At 39.4% G+C, this 18693-nt stretch overlaps 1 long non-coding RNA gene across 1 annotated transcript; it reads right to left on the reverse strand.

The window, feature by feature from the left end:
- Window positions 1-1471: 1471 nt before the first annotated feature.
- Window positions 1472-17329, reverse strand: LOC140620610 (uncharacterized). The gene is made up of 3 exons (XR_012020353.1): window positions 17168-17329; window positions 3101-3196; window positions 1472-1693 (listed from the first exon to the last, which is right to left on the reverse strand). It is a non-coding gene; the product is annotated as an uncharacterized lncRNA (long non-coding RNA).
- Window positions 17330-18693: the final 1364 nt, after the last annotated feature.

Genomic DNA, 18693 nt, shown 5'->3' on the forward strand with positions numbered 1-18693 from the left:
GCTTTTTCTCATGATTAGCCTGGGGTTTTGTGTTCTTGGGAGGGAGACCATAGATGTAAAGAGCCATTTTCATCACATCATATCAAGGGTACATGTTATCATTATGACATCATTGTTGATATTGACCTTGATCACCTGACTGAGAAAGTATTTGTCAGGATTCTCCACTGTGAAATCATGCTCTTATTTTTATACTTTACCCTTTGGAAGGAACTCATTATGTGCAACTCACACAGGGAGAGTTATGTCCCATTTCACTGAGGGCTGAGTATCTACATAACTTATTTGGAATTCTTAAAGGGAGATTTGTCTCTTCTCCCCAATTATTTATTTATTCAATCATTTATTTACATCAGCATAGATTCATGAATATTTACTTTATATTATGGGCTGTAATCTAATATCAGTTGACAATGGTTAGGAGTGTTAACCTCCTGTGCAGTCAAAAATTCATATATAACTTTGGAGTTCCCCCAAAATTTATTATTAATAGACTATTATTGACCAGAAGCCTTACCAATAACATAAACAGTTAACACAAAGCTTGTATATGTATTATATATTATATGCTTATGATAGAGAAAATAGAATGTTATTAAGAAAATCATAAGGAAAAGAAAATAGATACAGTTCTGTATCTATTGAAAAAATCTACAGATAGGTGGCCCTGTGCAGTTCAAACCCATGTTGTTCAAGGATCAACTGTACTACATTATTTATTTTGTTGATCAACTTGTTCCAACTTTGGCCATGGAAACTTTTTCATTCATCTTCTGTGTCCTTTTAATGTGCCCCCATCAATATATTTTGTTGTTGTTCGAGCATTTCCTTACTTTCTGTCACTATGAGATGCTCTAGGCTCATCTTGTACATTTTCTTCCCTATTCCTACAATCATCATTTTTTTTCTAAGGAGCACAGTTTCTTTATATCAAGAATGGTATTAGAAACCAAGATCTGGGTGCTAGGTATGCTTTTTGCTATTGGGGTGTCTTTGCTTCTGGATCCTCTTAGGGGATACAGGTAGGAAATATATGTGTATATATAACTCATATGTGTGTATGCCTGTACATATATACGTATATATATATGTAGCCACTTATATCTATATTAATCTAAACATGAATTTATTTCCCCAACTCTAATGCATTTCTATATGGAACATTTTAGCTTCCTCCCCTTACTTGCCTATCAACACCCACTCCAGTAAAAAATTTAGCTCCTACCCTTTGTATCCTGGAAAATTATTCTCCAAAACTTAAGAAGAAATAAAAACTTTCTTAGAAAAAATATCTGAAGATATTCATCACTGTCAGACCTGTCCTCTAACAAACGTTTTAGAAGCTCTTTAGGTAAAAGGAAAATGATACAGTGAGAAACTGATTACATAAAGAAAGAAAGAGTGTTGGAGAGGGAAAAATGAAGGTCAAATAGAATCTTTACCTTTCTTATTTTTAATTGATAAAAATTTTAATTCTTTAAAGTAGTAATAGTAACAATTATTGGATGTTTATAGCATACAAATAAGTGAAATAAATGGATGACAGTGTAGTCTTAGGTCAAGAACCAGGAGCTCCTTGAACTTGGCCTTGAACATTCATGTTCTCCATCAAGAGCTGTTCCTGTTGTAATCCTTACACCATTTGATAATATTTGGGGGCAGGCATAGCTCCCAGTCAGTGCCTCACTTCACTCTGTTAGTTTAATAAAAGTAGAACAGGGTATTAGTCCTCACAGGGGTTGGGGAATCAGGAGGTAATAAAAGGAAACAGAAGGAGCTGAAGAAAAATGCTCAGTTTTATGAACTGGAGCCATAGGAGTTGATGTTAGGAGTAGGAGGGCAGAATCACACTTGAGAATATAATAGGGAAGCCATTTGAATAGAATGAAGTACTAAAGAGTCAAGGCTTATGATCTGGGCAACAGGCATGTGGAATTTCCACCTACTGCTGTAGTTCTTTATTGTGTCCTCCATGGTTTTTCTGGGGCTGAATTCACCCAAGATATAGATGTCTGGCTACCCTCAACTAAGTGACTTAGGGTACAATCTTTCAAACTTTTGAGTACAGAAGTTGGCTGAAATTGTATGGGCCTGTAGTTTAGCCCAGTTAAAGGTGTAAGCCTGGCTGGCTCCAATGATATTTTACTGGTGGAGTAGGAAAAGGAGAAGCTGAATTGGGACCCTACACAATACACACAGTGCAATGTGTTCTTTTTTTTTTCCCCAATGTGTTCTTATTGGTGAGTAGAGGGAAAAATGACCACAGGAAACCCCACAACTATGTTAGAGGAAACAGTGCTTACAACAAACCACACTCATTGTGGAATTTGCTGTACTGGGTTTTCATTTGGACAAAACATTGAGGGTTAGAGTGAAATGTCCCTACAACTTGGACACAAATGTCTCTTCTGAGATTTGCATGTCATAAAGTGAAGAAATGTTTTCTCTTCTTAGCGGTTATTATAAGAATTCTTTACTCATAAGGGACTTGATTTTTTTGGAAGTTGGTTTTAAAAGTCCTTTGAGGGGATAGTAACAAGCTTTAAGGACCTGGGTTTTGGGCTGGTGCCTAGTTTCCATGAGGAAGAGAAAAATTCTGTCTAATAAATGGGAAGGGGAGGAGTTTGATGTTCCTACAGAGACAAATCCAGGAGGGAAGAAAAAGGATCAAGAAGGACTGACTCCTATGGGAAGGGATGATTAATGACTCTGGAGTTGAGAGCAGATTCAAAAAGAGCAAATAGAAACATCTGATAATTTTTTGTTTTGTTTTGTTTTGTTTTTATCATGTTGGGGCTAGATGATGCAAACCCTTTATGCCATCTCCCCTATAAAATTGCCCCTGATCTGGAATGTGTGGGCTGGGGGTAGGGAAAGATGAAGGGAAGAGGGAGATCCAGACAATAGGCTGCACTCATGTAATTGATCAGAGAAACTCTTTGCCTTGTGTCACTAGGCATGACAAGTTGTGTGTGTGTGTTTTCTTGATCAAGGCACAATAAGTGCAGCCTAAAAATCCTTGGTTGAATATGAAAGGAAGCCGTAACAATAATTTATCTGTGTGAACCAAAGTGTGAAAACTTCACAGTTAGCATCATACCTCTCATTGTTTAAGGGAGCTTGTTAAATTTGGTCTGACTTCACGGAAAGGCATGATTGGTTAATTTATCCATTCTGGCAACATGTATTCATGATCCTGTAAATAAAATAGGCTTACTTGATTAGAGGGCTTGAGAGGTAAAAGCCAGCAGATCTGTTATAAAAGAATTTCTAAAGCTATTTCTTTTGACAGAAGGAAAATTGTATCAGAGGGAAACTTGAAACATCAGGAATGAAGGAAGAGCAATAGGAATAGTAAATATTTGGATAAATACAATAGCTTACTTTTCTCTTCTTCAGTTCTTTAAAATAAGCTGGATGGATAAGAGCAAATATAACATTGTCTGGTGAGGTTTTCAATGCACGTAGGTGTAATACTTGAGATAACTGCCACATAGAAGGGAGAGGGAAAAGGGACCTGTATATTGACAAGGTTTATACAACCCACTTGAAGTTGTAAAACATTGACTCCAGATATTTTTATTTTTTTATTTATTTTTTATTTTTTTTTAAATTTATTTATGTAAGTCACAGAGAGAGAGAGAAAGAGAGAGAGAGAGAGAGGCAGAGAGAGAAGCAGGCTCCATGCAGCGGGAGCCCGACGTGGGATTCGATCCCGGGTCTCCAGGATCGCGCCCTGGGCCAAAGGCAGGCGCTAAACTGCTGCGCCACCCAGGGATCCCCGATATTTTTAAAGTTAAATATGTTTATCTTAATCCTCAGAGCAACCACCAAAACAGACAAACAAATGAAATATAAGAAAATAAACTATGCAGAGAAAATACAATAGATAAATGAAAATAGAATATTAAAAAGTGTTTGAATATCCCAAAAGAGGGCAAGAAAAAGGAAACAAAAAATGAAAAACTGAGGTAATAAATAGAAATCAAATACATAATGGTAAACTTAAATCTAAATGTGTAAATAATTACATTAAATGTAAATGGTCTAGACATACTAATTATGAAAGAGAGATTATCAGAATGGATAAGCAAACACATGACACAGCTATATGTTGTCTAAATGACAGCAATGGGTAAGTTAAAAGTAAAAGGATGGAGAAACATTTACCGCTAAGCTAATACTGAAATGGCTATATTAATATCAAAGTAGACTTCAGAGCAAAGAAAATTGCCAGGGACAAAGAAGGAAAATATATAATGATCAAAGAATCAACTCTTCATGAACACTTAACAACCATACATGTGTGAAAACTAAAATCAGAGCTTCAAAATACATAGTGTAAAAGGTGGCAGAACTGAAAGGGTTAATAAACAAACCCACAATCTTAGTCGGAGATCTCAACGCTTTGTCAGTAATGATAGAACTAACAGAAATTCACCAAGATATAGAACTGATAAACACCATCAGCCAAGTGGATCTAATTGATATTTATAGAACTGTCCACCTAAAAGAGCAGAATACACATTTCAGGGGAAAGTAGATTGCCTGAACTGAGCAAAAATGAAAATACAACATATAAAATTTATAGAATAAAGGTAAAGGGATGTTGTGAGGCAAATTTATAGAAATAAGTGCTTATGTTTGGAAAAGAAGGAAGGTTTCAAATAAATAATCCAAGCTTTCATCTTAAATCTCTATAAAGAGAAGAACAAAAGATGACAAAGCAAGCAGAAGGAAGAAAATAAGAAAGGTAAGACAAGAAATCAGTGAAATTTAAAACAGAAAAACAATAGAGAATAATTGATAAAACCAAAAGCTGATTCTTTAAAAAAAACAAACCTCTAGAAAAACTGACAAAGATGAAAAGAGAGAAGACTCAACTTATCAATATCAGAAATGAAAGAAGGGGTATTACTGTAGATCCTGCAGACATTAAAAGAATAATAAGGGAATATTATGAGCAACTTTATGCTCATACATTTGACAACTTAAAAGAAATGGACACATTTTTAAAAACCATAAATTACCAAAACACACTCAAAATTGAATAGATAACCACTACAAAATAAATTGACTTTGTAGTTACAACTCTTGAAAAAGAGATGTCTATCCAGGTGGCTTCATCAGCAAATTATAAAATAACATTTAACAAAGAAATAACACCAATTCTAAACAATTTCTTCCAGAAAATAAAAGAAGAAGGAACAGTTCCAAACTCAGTTTATAAATGATGGCAACTGCCAGAACCCAAGGTTGTTTTTGGGGAGTTGAACAGGGACAGGAAATATATTTTTTCTTTCATTTTAGGCCATTTTATAGGAGGGGACAGGGATTTGATACTTAATCATGTGCATGAATTACTTTAATTATAACTGTAATTAAATATGAGCATCCTGATGACAGGTCTCTGAGGTACTCAGCACAGAGCTATCAGTTGTATCACCCTATGGACTCTGTCACTGGAAGTTAGGAACCCAGCTGTAATTTTTTTCATTTAAAAAAGCATTCTTTTTTTGCAACTCCAGAGGTATCTCAGAGGACTTCCAATCATTGGACATCTGACCTGTCTCATCTTCGTTCTTATATTATTTCCCCTAAGTGAGGCCCTTGATCTACCAAAATGGGGTGAATTCAGAGTTTTTTCCACAATCAGCCTCAGGAGAGCAATCAATGAGGTTCTCAGAAAAGAATGCACATTGAGGAAATCCCCTTTGAGCTGACCATGTCTGTGAACTCCAGTTCTGTTTGTGGTTTCATATTTGCCAAGCACCCAGAGAGTATCAGGGGACTCTCAGAGAGAACACATGGGAGTACTTGTGGGAGGCCATGACACCATGCATTGTGAAACTGCACTGGCTGGGAACATGGCTGACCTTGGGCAAATATCCACTTGGGGTGGGTGATTGGGGCTGAGCAATGCTATACAGCCCACTTGGGAGAATCGCCATGGCATGGGGGCAGGATAGAGTCAAAGTTTTGTGGACATAGAATAACCCCATGGTCCTTATGTAACCTTTGATAGAGGCCAGGAAAAAGGAATCAGAACCACATAGAATGGACCTCAGGGCTTTAGCAGGGGAGAACTGGTTGGCAAAATCCTGTTCTCTGTCAAGAACCAGATGTTTTGAATAACACAGCTATTTTTTTTCAAGCCAGATATCTTTGGATGGATCTCAGTTTTATTTCTTCCTAGCATATTGTACAAGCTTATCAGACCTCTTGGGATGCTTAAAATTGCTAATCATTTTCTCATCATCTGAAGTGTGTGGTGTCAGGAGTGGGGGATCCAGCTGGTGTCACACCTGGGATTTGACTTCCCCACAACTGGTCCCAAACCAGCTGTTGGGCATGATTTGAGGCAGCTTAGGCATCACTGAGAACTCAACATCTGCCACCCCCACAGATGGGCCCATGGACAAGATGTGAGGGGACTGGATAGAACCCCTCTTATGGAATCTGCTATGAGTTCTGCCCACAAAGCATTCAGAAGAGGCAGCATAGGGAGCAGAAAGGCAGGCAAAGCTTCTCTCCAAACCACCTTTCTTGCCAGATCCTACAGTGGATACATGTACAATCACATTTGAGAAAACAGGAGACAGGCTTTGAGAACCAACCACCCTCTTCTTCCTAATTATATAGACAGGTGGGAATATTGGAAAAAGGAGCAATTATAATAGCAAATGCATATAGAGCATTTACTTTGTACCAGGCACTATTTTGAGGGTGCTCTGTATGCTAACCTATGGCCTTTGTATCTCTCACAACAACCCTCTGGATTCATATTATCAACATCTGTCAGATAAGGGCACTAACGAACACTGGGACAAACACCCTGCTGGTATGATCACACAGTTAGGAAATGGCCAAACCAATATTCAAAGTTGGGTAGTCTGGCTCCAGAATTTGGGTATGCAAGCCCTGGTCTAAACTTCCTCTCTCCTCCCACAAAGCAATGGCCATTGGGATGTGCCAAGGCCCATGGTTCTTCCGCTTTACAGCGTTATCATATGTCTCCATCAAGCAGTATGATAGCCTTTGGAAAACAAAGTTCTTTTTCAATTACATGTGTTTCATGACATGCAGGAATAGAAGTAAAATATTAATCTCAAATGGCATTTAGCACCTTCAATTCATCCTTCAGACTGACTGAAACATAATTTTTGTGTTCCCCATCTGGGGACTGGGTGGGGAGTAGGGTCAGACAGCAGTAAGATGACTTCCAATTCTGGGTGGGCTGTAACTCGGGGGAGATGCAAATGGCTGAGTAGACATACAGAGGCAATAGTGTGGTCAGAAGAGCAGCAAACCATCTACAACAGAAACACATATGCAGAGAGCTGAAGTGGCAGGAAGGAAGCACAGACTGGCTTTAAACTCAACTCAGAGGGCAGTCTGGGTGGCTCAGCGGTTTGGCACCGCCTTCAGTCCCGGGAGTGAACCTGGAGACCCAGGATTGAGTCTCACGTTGGGCTCCCTGCATGGAGCCTGTTTCTCCCTCTGCTTGTGTCTCTGCCCCGATCTCTCTCTCTTTCTGTGTCTCTCATGAGTAAATAAATAAAATCTTAAAAAAAAAAAAACAAAACACAACCCTCAACTCAGAAATTCAGGGAACGGATGAGGAGTGAGGTACAGATAAGTAAGATGAGGTGAGTGGTTCCTCAGGTTGAGTCTGCTCCAGCTTGGGTCAGAGAGGGCTGCCCTCTCTGTAACATTTTATGGTGGGCTGGCCTTGGCCATACCAGACAGGAATAAAGTTAAAACAATGCCTCCTAACTTCACATCATGATCTGTAACTGTTGTCTCCCACTCGTTCAATGTTCCTCTGTGTCTCTCTTTCCCTCACTTTGAGCATGCAGCATCATTTTTGTTCATGATACTATCATCATTGGTCAATTCATGGCCTGATTTTATTCATGTGTTCATATATTTTGCTCATAATATATTTTTGATACTCTAATAAGCCCCCATGTGTCACAATTCCACGTGAAAACTAGAACCTAGAGTATTCTATATTCCCAGGAATATGTCTGAGCTTTTCCAATCTCATTCCCTAGATTTTTTTTTTTAAAGGTGTTTTTTTTTTTAATTTTTTTATTTATTTATGATAGGCACACAGTGAGAGAGACAGGCAGAGACACAGGCAGAGGAAGAAGCAGGCTCCATGCACCGGGAGCCTGACGTGGGATTTGATCCCGGGTCTCCAGGATCGCGCCCCGGGCCAAAGGCAGGCGCTAAACCGCTGCGCCACCCAGGGATCCCTAGATTTTCTTTTGAGATTTATTTTTGTCAGCCCGTGTTTGCCCAATTATTAGCATTGCCTCAATCAGCTTGGATGTTAAACAGTTGCAGTTGATTTTTCAGCAAATGCTCTGGGGTTAGAATTCTCTTCATTGAGCAAGCTCTGAGTCAGGTCAAATAAAGATAAGTCCTATTATTAGGGCTTTTTCAGGGAGCTTCCAGACAGATAAAATGTAACAATTCTTTCAGGATGAGGCTTTCTGGGGTGCTCCAAACCCATTCTGCCTCCTCCATATCTGCTAGGCTGCTGTTTTTCACATCTAGTATGGTTCTGAGTCTGTTGGTTTCCAAGGCTATCATGGAGCTGAATATAGGAGGATGGGAATATGGCAAGTCAAAATGCCATATTCTCTTCTTACTGGGATTCAGACATTTTTCTTGAGTAAATGTTGTGGGATAGTTTCAAGACTTTGACTAATTTTTGGAGTTCTGGAAAAGTTAACTTTGACAATCTTTGCCAGCATTATGGTTGCTTTTATAGAGGAGCTTGTTTTAGGAGATACTTATTCCACCATCCTAGATGTACTTTGCATGAGGGATATTTTATAATAATAAAATGATCAGTTCCATTCAATTATCAGGAAGACATTATAGTCATTAATGTTTATGTATCTAAGAGCTTTAAAGTGCTTGAAGCAGGGACGTCTGGGTGGCTCAGTGGTTGAGGGTCTGCCTTCGGCTCGGGGTGTGATCCCTGGTCCAAGGATTGAGTCCTGCATCTGGCTCCCTACCAGGAGCTTGCTTCTCCCTCTGTCTATGTCTCTGCCTCTTCAAAAAAAAAATAAATAAAGTGTTTGAACCAAAACTGGAAGATTTAGGAAAGTAACCAATAAATTCACACTAATAATAGGGCATTTTTCAACATTGCTCTCAGTGGGTTGCACTCAAAACAAGGAGAGAAAATATCACTAAGATATTTTTAGCAGCTTGAAAAACACAATCAATACATTTGACTTAATGGGCTTTCACAGAATACTACATCTAACAATTACAGAATACATATTTTCTTAAAGTACACGTGGAGCATTTATCAAGAGAAGCTATATTTGGGCCACCAAGTATCAATAAATCTATAAGAATTGAAATTATAAGTGGCTGATCACAAAATAAATTAAAATAAAATTGGAAAATCCCCATATAGTAAGCAAACAAACAGAACGTTATTGAGCAGCTCATGGTTAGAGAAGAAATCACAAGGGAATTTAGAAACTGTTTTAAGTTCTATGACAATGAAAATACAACATATCAAAATTTTGTGGCAGAAAAGGCATATTTAGAGTTTTAAGTATTTATTTTAGAAAAGAAAATAGATATAATATCAGTTATCTAAGCTTCTATCTCAACAAGCTAAAAAAGAAAGTGAAAAGTACCCAAGTGTTAGAAGGAAAGAAGTAATAAAGAGCAGAAGTCAATGAGGTAAGCAATAGATACATAAAAGAGAAAATTAACAAAGCCCAAAGTTAGTCCTTTGACAAGATTAATAAACTGGTAAATCTCTGGCGACTGATTTATAAAAAAAAAAAGAAAAAAAAGAAAATACAAATCGCCAGTAACAGGAACAAGAAAGAAATTATTACTCCAGATCCTAAAAACCATCAAAAGAGTAGTAAGAGAACCTAATGGGTACTATTATGTTATTAAATTTGACAACTTGGATGACATGGACAAATTCTATAAAAAATACAACTTAGTAAAAGTGATAAATAAGATAGGAAATCCAAATACCTCTAGATCTACTAAAGGAATCGAATTCATTAGAAAAAAAAAAAATCCACAAAGACATCTCCAGGCCTAGATAGATTCACTGATAAATTCTATCAAGCATTTAAAAAGAAAAAAAAAATACCAAGCTTACACAAATTCTTTTCGGAAATGAATGTGGGAATTCTCCCCAAACTGAGGCCAATATGACATTGACACCAAAACTAAACCAAGATATTACAAAAAAAAGGAAACCATAATGTCTCTTGAGGACAGAAATACACATCTTTAGCAAAATTGGACAAAATGAATCAAACTATATTTAATTATTTTTTTCAAATGATATTTTAAAAAGATAATCATTATGATCATGAATGGCTTCCCCCAGGAATGCATGTTGGTTTGTATTTAATAATCCACCGATGTAATTCATCACATTAACAAAATAAGAGAAAATACATATAGTTATCCTAACAGATACAAGAAAAAGATATGACAAAGTTCAAGACTCACTTAAGATACAGAGCATGATCTCTCAGCAAAGTAGAATACAAGGAAACTAACTCAGCAGGGAAATGGGGAAAGAGGTCTCCTCTTGCCAGTTAGATTTTCTATTGCTAAGGAAGTCCTATCCAGGGAAATAAGACAATTAAAAGAAAGCTTAGCAAAAAGAATAAAAAGGGAAAATATATAACAGTCTATCATTGTTTTTAGTAGGAAGTAAATACATAATGTTTAAAAACTAGAATATCAGCTACAATCTTTATGGAGAATAATTTGGCAATATCCATCAAAACGTAAAATACACATGTCATTTGACTTACAAATCCACTTCTTAAAACCCTTTCTAAGGGTATATTTGGCACATGTGTGAAATAATGAATGTGTAAGGATATCACTGAGGTCTTTTAAAAATTTTTATAACTAGCAAATGTTTGGAAACAACCTAAATATTCATTAACATGGAACTGGCTAAAGAATATTATGAGATACTCTGCAGCTGTAAGAAGAATGAGAATAATAAGCACCTTGATATGTTCTAATGTGGAACAATATAAGATATTTTTTATAGTTTAAAAAAAGCCAGTTGCAAAATAGTAAATGGATTCTGGCTCACTCCTCATTGAACTGTGCACATTTAATTCAATTTCATTTAGGGCACCTCAAGGACTGTTTGCATTTTCTGAGGTCTTCTGAGGTCTTTTCTAGGTACACCCACTTCTTATCTATGCATACCCTGCCCAGGTGTATTGTGAGGCGTACCAAATACTTGAGAACTGATAAAGAAATGAATGAGTGTACGTTTGTCATTTCCATGTTGTTCCTTCTCCCACACTAATTTGAAACGCTTTATTAATATAGAATTATTTTTTCTTTAGTGTCTTTCACTTGACTAGAGCTTATGACTGTTTAAAGGTCTTTCTTAATATTATTGCATTGACTTTCACAACCCATTCTTTGTGTGAGACAATGAAGGAGGGATTATTTTCATTTGGTTTGACAATGGAGAAACTGAGGTCTACAGGGATTTCATGGCTTTTCTAAGATCCAGTTGCTAAATGGAGAAGGTGAGATTCATCTCAGGTTTTATTTATTTAGCAGTCAAAGTCTAAGTATCTCATATGTTGGAGGCACTTGCTGAATGCTGAATAAACCACATGTTCTAATTCAAGGCCTACAGAACCCAGTTCATAAAACAAGCGAACAGGGCTAATGTGTGATACCTTTCCAGTTATAAAAGCAGAAAAATACTAGATAAGTGTAACCAAAACAAAGCCTTGTTGGAAATATAGCTGACCTTAGTAGAAAGAAAGAAAGAAAGAAAGAAAGAAAGAAAGAAAGAAAGAAAGAAAGAAAGAAAGGCAAATTTCCACATGCCAGAAATGAAATGGAACCCCAAGGCAGGAAAGTAGCCTGCAATCAGATGTTTCAGACAGCAGAGGAGGAAATCTGGATGAATGTCCAGGTGGCTGGGGGTGGGCACAGGATGCCCCACCAGAATAAGAGAAGGGGTAGAAGGCTTGTCAAAAGCTGGAGGTTGCATCTGAGATGCCCTAGAAAGAACTGCAAGTCTGAAAGTCCTTCTATAAAGGGAAGCTCCAAAGTTGGAAGCATTAAGGAAGACTACTGTTCACCTGGGCTCTGAGTAGAAAGGAAAGAAAAGTAACCTGTAAGGTATCAAAACAGGAAGCCCATGCCATGCAAAGGGGTGGTATGGAGTTCCGGTGTACAACCCCATATGGTATGAGAACCCCTGAGAAGTGAGTGTGACACTGAACCGACAAGGTGTTGTACTATAAGGGCCTGGCAATCAGGGATTTTTTTATTGTAACAGAATAAGTGCCCGACATTAAACTTCTGACTATGGAGACATTCATTTCAAAGATGTCCTTCTGGAAAAAACACACTGCCAGCTACATAGCTAGATGAGGAGCCAGGCCCATGAAGTCCTCTTATGGAAAGCTCTGAGTGACTAAGATAACTGACCGCTAGTGTGATCCTGCTTTTCCCTTCCTGTACTTTTTTTTTTTTGGGGGGGGAAGATTTATTTATTTTAGAGAAGAGAGAGTGTAAGCAGGAGAGGCAGAAGGAGAGGGAGAGAGAATCTCAAGCAGACTCCATGCTGAGTGTGGATCCCCATGCAGGACTTAATTTCATGACCCAGAGATCAGGCCCTGAGGCAAAACAAAGAGCCAGTCCCTAATCTAGGGTGCCTCCCTTCCCCTACTTCTGTTCCCACTCTTATGTTTCAAATTCATCAAGAGAGTGAAACTGCAAAGCCCTAGGCCCCCTACTCTTGCCCCCAGTAAAGACAGAACCCCAGGCCCATGCTTTTTTTTCTCTCTGTTTCTCCATATGACCTCACTTTGTGGTCCCATGTCTTCCATGTACCCTTGAAGACTTGTGACCAAGAAAGTTAGCTTGTCTTTCTGCAGTTCCATGATGACTGTGGTTGAGGTTCCTCTTGAGATCATCAAACTCATAAGGGCTGGTCTAGCTTCAATGTTGGCTCTGGTCGAGGAAACGTCTGTGGGGGCTCAGCCGCAAGCATATAGTTCCGGTGAGGGCCCCAGGCAGTCCTAGCCTGGCATCACTATAGCCCCCATAGGAACAGAGGCAAAGCCACTCTGTCTGGGCCTTCCCACAGTCCAGAGTGCCCAGAGTGCCAGAGAGAAATAAATTCCTCATCTTAAAACAGGAATGATGAACTGTACAAGGCAGCTGTCAACTGTGGAAAGTGTTTAGAAAACACAACAAACATGAAAATAATGCATAGGAATGTGGGATAATCAAGCTGTTTGCAAGAAGCTAAAAATAAGCCTCTTTTAATGTATTCAAGAGATGAAAAAGGACCAGAATCTCAAAGGAAACAATAGATTCTGGGGAAAAACAAAACTAGCAAGGCAAAGTTGAGCAAATGAATTTCCCGAAATAACAATGCAGTAATTGAGATAAACAAGAAGATAACATACCAGCAAGTTAGATTGACCTGAAGAAGGAGTGAATCCCCGGGTGATGGAACTGAGCAACCTGTCTGGAGAGAGAAAACATACCCCATAGTTTTGGAAGTAGAGAGAATAAGGAGAGCCAGTGTCCATCTAACAGGAGTTATAAAAGTAGGGAAGACACAGAGGACGTGGGAGGCCATATCAAAGTCCCAGAAATTTCCACGCATATTGCATCTTCAGTTAACATTGGATATGGAGTCCCAAGGGGTAAAGAAAAATGACAACACATCAAGAGCCATGGAGGTCAAGCCACAGAATGGTCTAGACCAGCAGGCCTGGGAAGAGGATGAGCATTTAGAGAGCTAGTTGCTGAGGAGGGCCCCGTGGGCCCAGGCCCCAGAGAGGCTCAAAGAAAGAGAGAACTGGCCTAGGGAGGTGGCCACTTTAGAAGCCTGATGGGGAGATGTGGAGCAGAGTGATGGGGCATTGAATCAGGGACCAACTTGTGAGGCTCAGGGGAAAATGAGGCAGTCATGTGGGTGTGAGGGGTGGAAAGTGGCCGCAGTGTGAGGGAGAGCCGCAGAGGGAGGCAGGCTCCACTCCGGGAGAACATCGTGTGTCCTTCCTCACAGGCCCAGGGGAGTCACCAAGGAATTTAAGCAGAGCAAGCACAGGGTAACAGTTGTGCTTTAGAGGACATTCTGGCTCTGTGTGGAGGATGGACAGGAAGTAGATAAAAATGGAAACATGGACATGAGCTAGAAGATCGTTACCACAGTTCAAACATGGGATGGATGCTGACGGCTGGCATGCAGCCAAGGGGGGTTCAGGGAAGGAGACAGTCGTGCAAAGGCTGGAGGACCTGTAGTGTGGAGGACACGGAGCCTGCAGGCAGAGGGAGGAGAGACAATGGATGATTTCCGTGTGTCTGGCTGAGGGACACGGTGCCTGGTCCTCTGACTCAGGTCATTCAAGCTCTCTAATCTTCCTGGCCCTGTGGGTTTTAGAATGTTTCACTGTCAGGGCAGCCCAGGTGGCTCAGTGGTTTAGCACTGCCTTCAGCCCAGGGCGTGACCTGGAGACCCGGGATCGAGTCCCATGTCGAGCTCCCTGCATGGAGCCTGCTTCTCCCTCTGCCTGTGTCTCTGCCTCTCTCTCTCTGTATCTCTCATGAATAAATAAATAAAATCTTAAAAAAAAAAAAAAGGAATGTTTCACTGTCTATTCACTATTTACTATTTCACCATCTCCCTTTTTTTTTTAAGATTTTATTTATTCATGAGAGAGAGAGAGAGAGAGAGAGAGAGAAAGGCAGAGACACAGGCAGAAGGAGAAGCAGGCTCCATGCAGGGAGCCCGATGCGGGACTCGATCCCAGGACTCGATCCTGGGACTCCAGGATCACACCCTGGGCCGAAGGCAGGCGCTAAACCACTGAGCCACCCAGGGATCCCCTCACCATCTCCCTTTTTAGCCTACACCATACATCATAGATTCACAATGATTAATCCATCTCTATGAATAATTTTGAAAGGAAATTCATGTTCAGTTTGGGACAAATGGTGATGTTCTTTGCAAGGTAATGTTACATAAAGGAGAAGCAGAAAGGTGTTTACATTATTTATGTGCTATATAGAGAGGCCTCTTTAGAAAGAAAGTAAATACTTATAAATATGTGGAGGCCCAGAGTACACGTGTGAGGGGTTGGAGGAGATGATGTTTATAATCCTAACAATTTCTCCGCATCATAAATGGGTGCTAATGGCATAGATTAACAAGATACAGGTGAAATCTTACAGGACTGTGGAGAGCCTAGGCTGGCTCTATCCATCCTCCTCAGTCCTCTTGATGGGTGACAGGGTGGACACAGGGTTTCTCAGTCCAGGAATGGGAGGAAAAAATAGTTTTTATCTGTGGGTGAGTTGCAGCATCAAAGGGAGATGTTACTGAATGTCCATAATGTGCCAGAGATTCTTCATATGTGAATTTTAAGCGAGTTTCCCTGCAAACCTAATTGTGATTATCCTTATAACTATCTGAAAGGGGAGGAAATGGGACTCAGAGAAGATCCTTAGCCAAAGTCACATACAGTCCATGAACTGGGAGATGTTTTGAAAGCAGGCCTGTGGGGTTCCTACTGTAACCCCACCCTGAGTCAAGGGCCCCCTCACTAGGCCCTCTTGCAGGCTCCTTACTCCCCACTTCTTCATGAGGGGCTTCATGGAGCCTCCAGGATAGCTCAGGCAGTAGTCTAGCTCTGCTCCTCCACCCCCTTGCTGTATCGTCTTCAAAAATCACTTAACTCTTGCTGCCTTGGCCTCATCTGTGAAATGGGGATTGAATTTCATTACTGCCTTGCTTCTGCCAGTCTACCCAGTGAAGCCTCAGTGATTAATGATTAATGAGATCATGCTGGGTGGGGGGGTGTTGTGCCCCAGAGTAGACCCATTTATTATGGAGCAGAGTCCATATTTCTTCTTCTTTTCAAACACTGACAATGATTGTTTTTTTTAAAAAGTAAGATAAGGTAAGGTAAAAAGTTTCCAGAATTTTATTGCATAACATTTAGTAATTACAAACTAGCTTAAGCTAAAAACCTTTAATAAGTTAATGATGTGAGACTACTATCTGAGAAAACTGATTTGTTCTTGGTGCTGGTATAATTTTCAAGAGTTTAACCAGACTTAGTTTTTTATTCCCTAAATAAAATGGATTATGCACAAAGTGACATTTCAAATTACCAGAGTTTCCAAACACCTTTAGGGCTGTGAGGTTTAGTCCTTTCTGTAGGGAGAGACTGGGGAATATAGCTTAAATAATTCTAAACCAGCTCTCAGCTTGTTATGACTTTTCCAAACATTATGATTGAATGAATTTCTACATGTTTCTTTAAAAAGTTAAAGCTAAGAGTTAAGGATAGAGCAGTGTCATCAATCTTTAAAAACACCACTGACAACGACTTACACATAAGAGTCATTGTTCTGTGTGGGGGCCGGGTAAGTGATGCCTGCTTAGGGGTGGTTCAGAATCTTGAGGGACATGTATTTATGTAAACAGGTCGTTTTAATGCAAAGCATATGTGATTAGAAATCAGGCACGACTCTCAGACTCATGGAAGGTGTTAGTCCGAGCACATATCCTTGCACGTTTCTGATACTCTCCTAGAGGATTCTTTCATTCATTTGATATGCATGATGTGAGCATAGTTCTAAAGCAAGTATGTAACAGGGGTGGATAAGTAATGATCAACAAGAATGAGGTTTAAGACTCCAGTGCCTATAGGTAGGAAGCTAGTGGGCATGGGCTCACTAAGGGATTGGTGCATCTCTAACAGGTGCCACACCTGAATGAAAGCTAAGCCTTCTTCCAAGAGATGGCAGGAGTTTGGATTTTTATGTGAAGCTTCTTGGTTTGCAACTATTGATAATTAATTTCAAAATCATATTTCGTTAAACATTGGGCACTGTGTTGGGCAAGATAGAACTAGTTAGCCACCTTTCCTTTACATGATTTTTTTGCCCTCCCAAATGTTGCTTCTACCAACTGCTCCCATAGTTACTCTCTGGTAACCTTTTTTGCCTCTATGTGTTAAGTAGCAATGTTCTGTGTGAGGCATCTAAAAATGCAACAAGTTAGTTGTAGTTCTCACTTGTGCCATAGTGAATTCATTTCTCAAAAAGAGCAGTTCTGTTACTAATTAAGAAAGGGCAGTCTCACCTGAATGCATTGCTCGAGGGAAACAGATTCGAATGTACGTACTTCTCAGTGGTCAGCCAAGCATTCTCCTTCATGGCATCTTTCATTTATTTATTCTTCCTTGCACAGAAGCTCAGTGCTCAGTATGCATGATTTAAACCCTCTGTTGACTCTCAGGCCTTTTAAACTAAAAAAAAAAAAAAAAAAAAAAAGATTTTTAGAACTCCTTCTAGAAGCTGGCTTCTTATATATATATATTTCCGTGTTATCATTTCTCTTTGTGAACAAAGCCCATAGAGGAGGCTGGAGAAGTCCAGAACTCCCCATTAGCAAATCATGCATCCTGAATTAGATATATGGCCCGTAAATGTCAACCTGACCCACTATGGCAAGCTTGGGCTCCTAGTGACCTTGACTCCTCATCTTCCGTGGTTGTGCCACTTCCAGTGTGATTGAAGTGGACAAATCAGCCTAAGGACATTGGTCATATTTTTCCAACACCCATTTAAGTCAACAGTTGTCCTGAAACTGTTCTCTTGGTGAGGCACAAAAGAAAAAGATTTAGTGGTATGATCAGGATACAATATCTTCCTTACTCTGCTGCACTTATTTGGACAGGGTAACCCGGGAAGTTACAGCAATCTTTCCTACAGTTCAGAGGCTAATATAAACATCAGATGCATTTGAAGGACTCCTCCACATTCACATGTTCCCAAAGGTAAATCTAAGGAAGACATAGAGAAGCAGAAGGTGCCTGTGCCTCCTTTGAGATTGAAAGACCACCCTGGTCTCACTGGAAACAATGAGTCAAGCTCCACCCTTTGGCTGCTGTTGATGACTGTGTTTGGGGCAGAGGAATAGCAACTTGCAAGATGGCAGCAGCTTAATGTTTGCAATTCTGTTGACAAATATTAGCTGAACTCATTCTGTTTTTCTTTTAGAATAGCATCATCCCCAAGAGATTTTAAGAGAGTTAATATTTCAAAGCCATGAGCATTGATCCGAGTATAAACAAAACACAAGCATACTTGCATTAGAGAATCACAAACCGGGTTTGTTAGCCTTATTTTGGAGTTCTCTGCTGTCTGGGGCACTCACTATACCTAATTGCAAATGAATTAGATATTGACCGCAACCTCTGGGAGAAGCCAAGACTTCTCCTATATGTATCCTGAATGCATAATACGGCTTTATGAGAGGGAGTGGGGATTTATACCAGCAAAAATTACTTGTTTAACAGGACAGTTTCTCCAATAAAGTGAGATTTACTGAAATAGAATCTAGATAATTACTAATTTTCTGTGCTTCTCAGATATCTTGCTGTTTTCGGTTTTAGCAGCCATGATTATTCTGTGGAAAATGCAATGATATGGATATAGCATTTACCAAATACCTTTAGCTCCATGATGGGGAAGCAATAGCCAATTTAATCACTAACCAGAGTATTAATTGTAACTCCAGTCTTTACTTAAGGAATAGATCCTCCATTAGAATAAACTGCTAATTCTTATATTTACTTTCATGTGGGTTAAAGAAAAAAAGTGAGT

The sequence above is a fragment of the Canis lupus genome, chromosome 29 (genome assembly GCF_048164855.1).
Source record: "Canis lupus baileyi chromosome 29, mCanLup2.hap1, whole genome shotgun sequence".
Classification (NCBI taxonomy): Eukaryota; Metazoa; Chordata; class Mammalia; order Carnivora; family Canidae; genus Canis; species Canis lupus.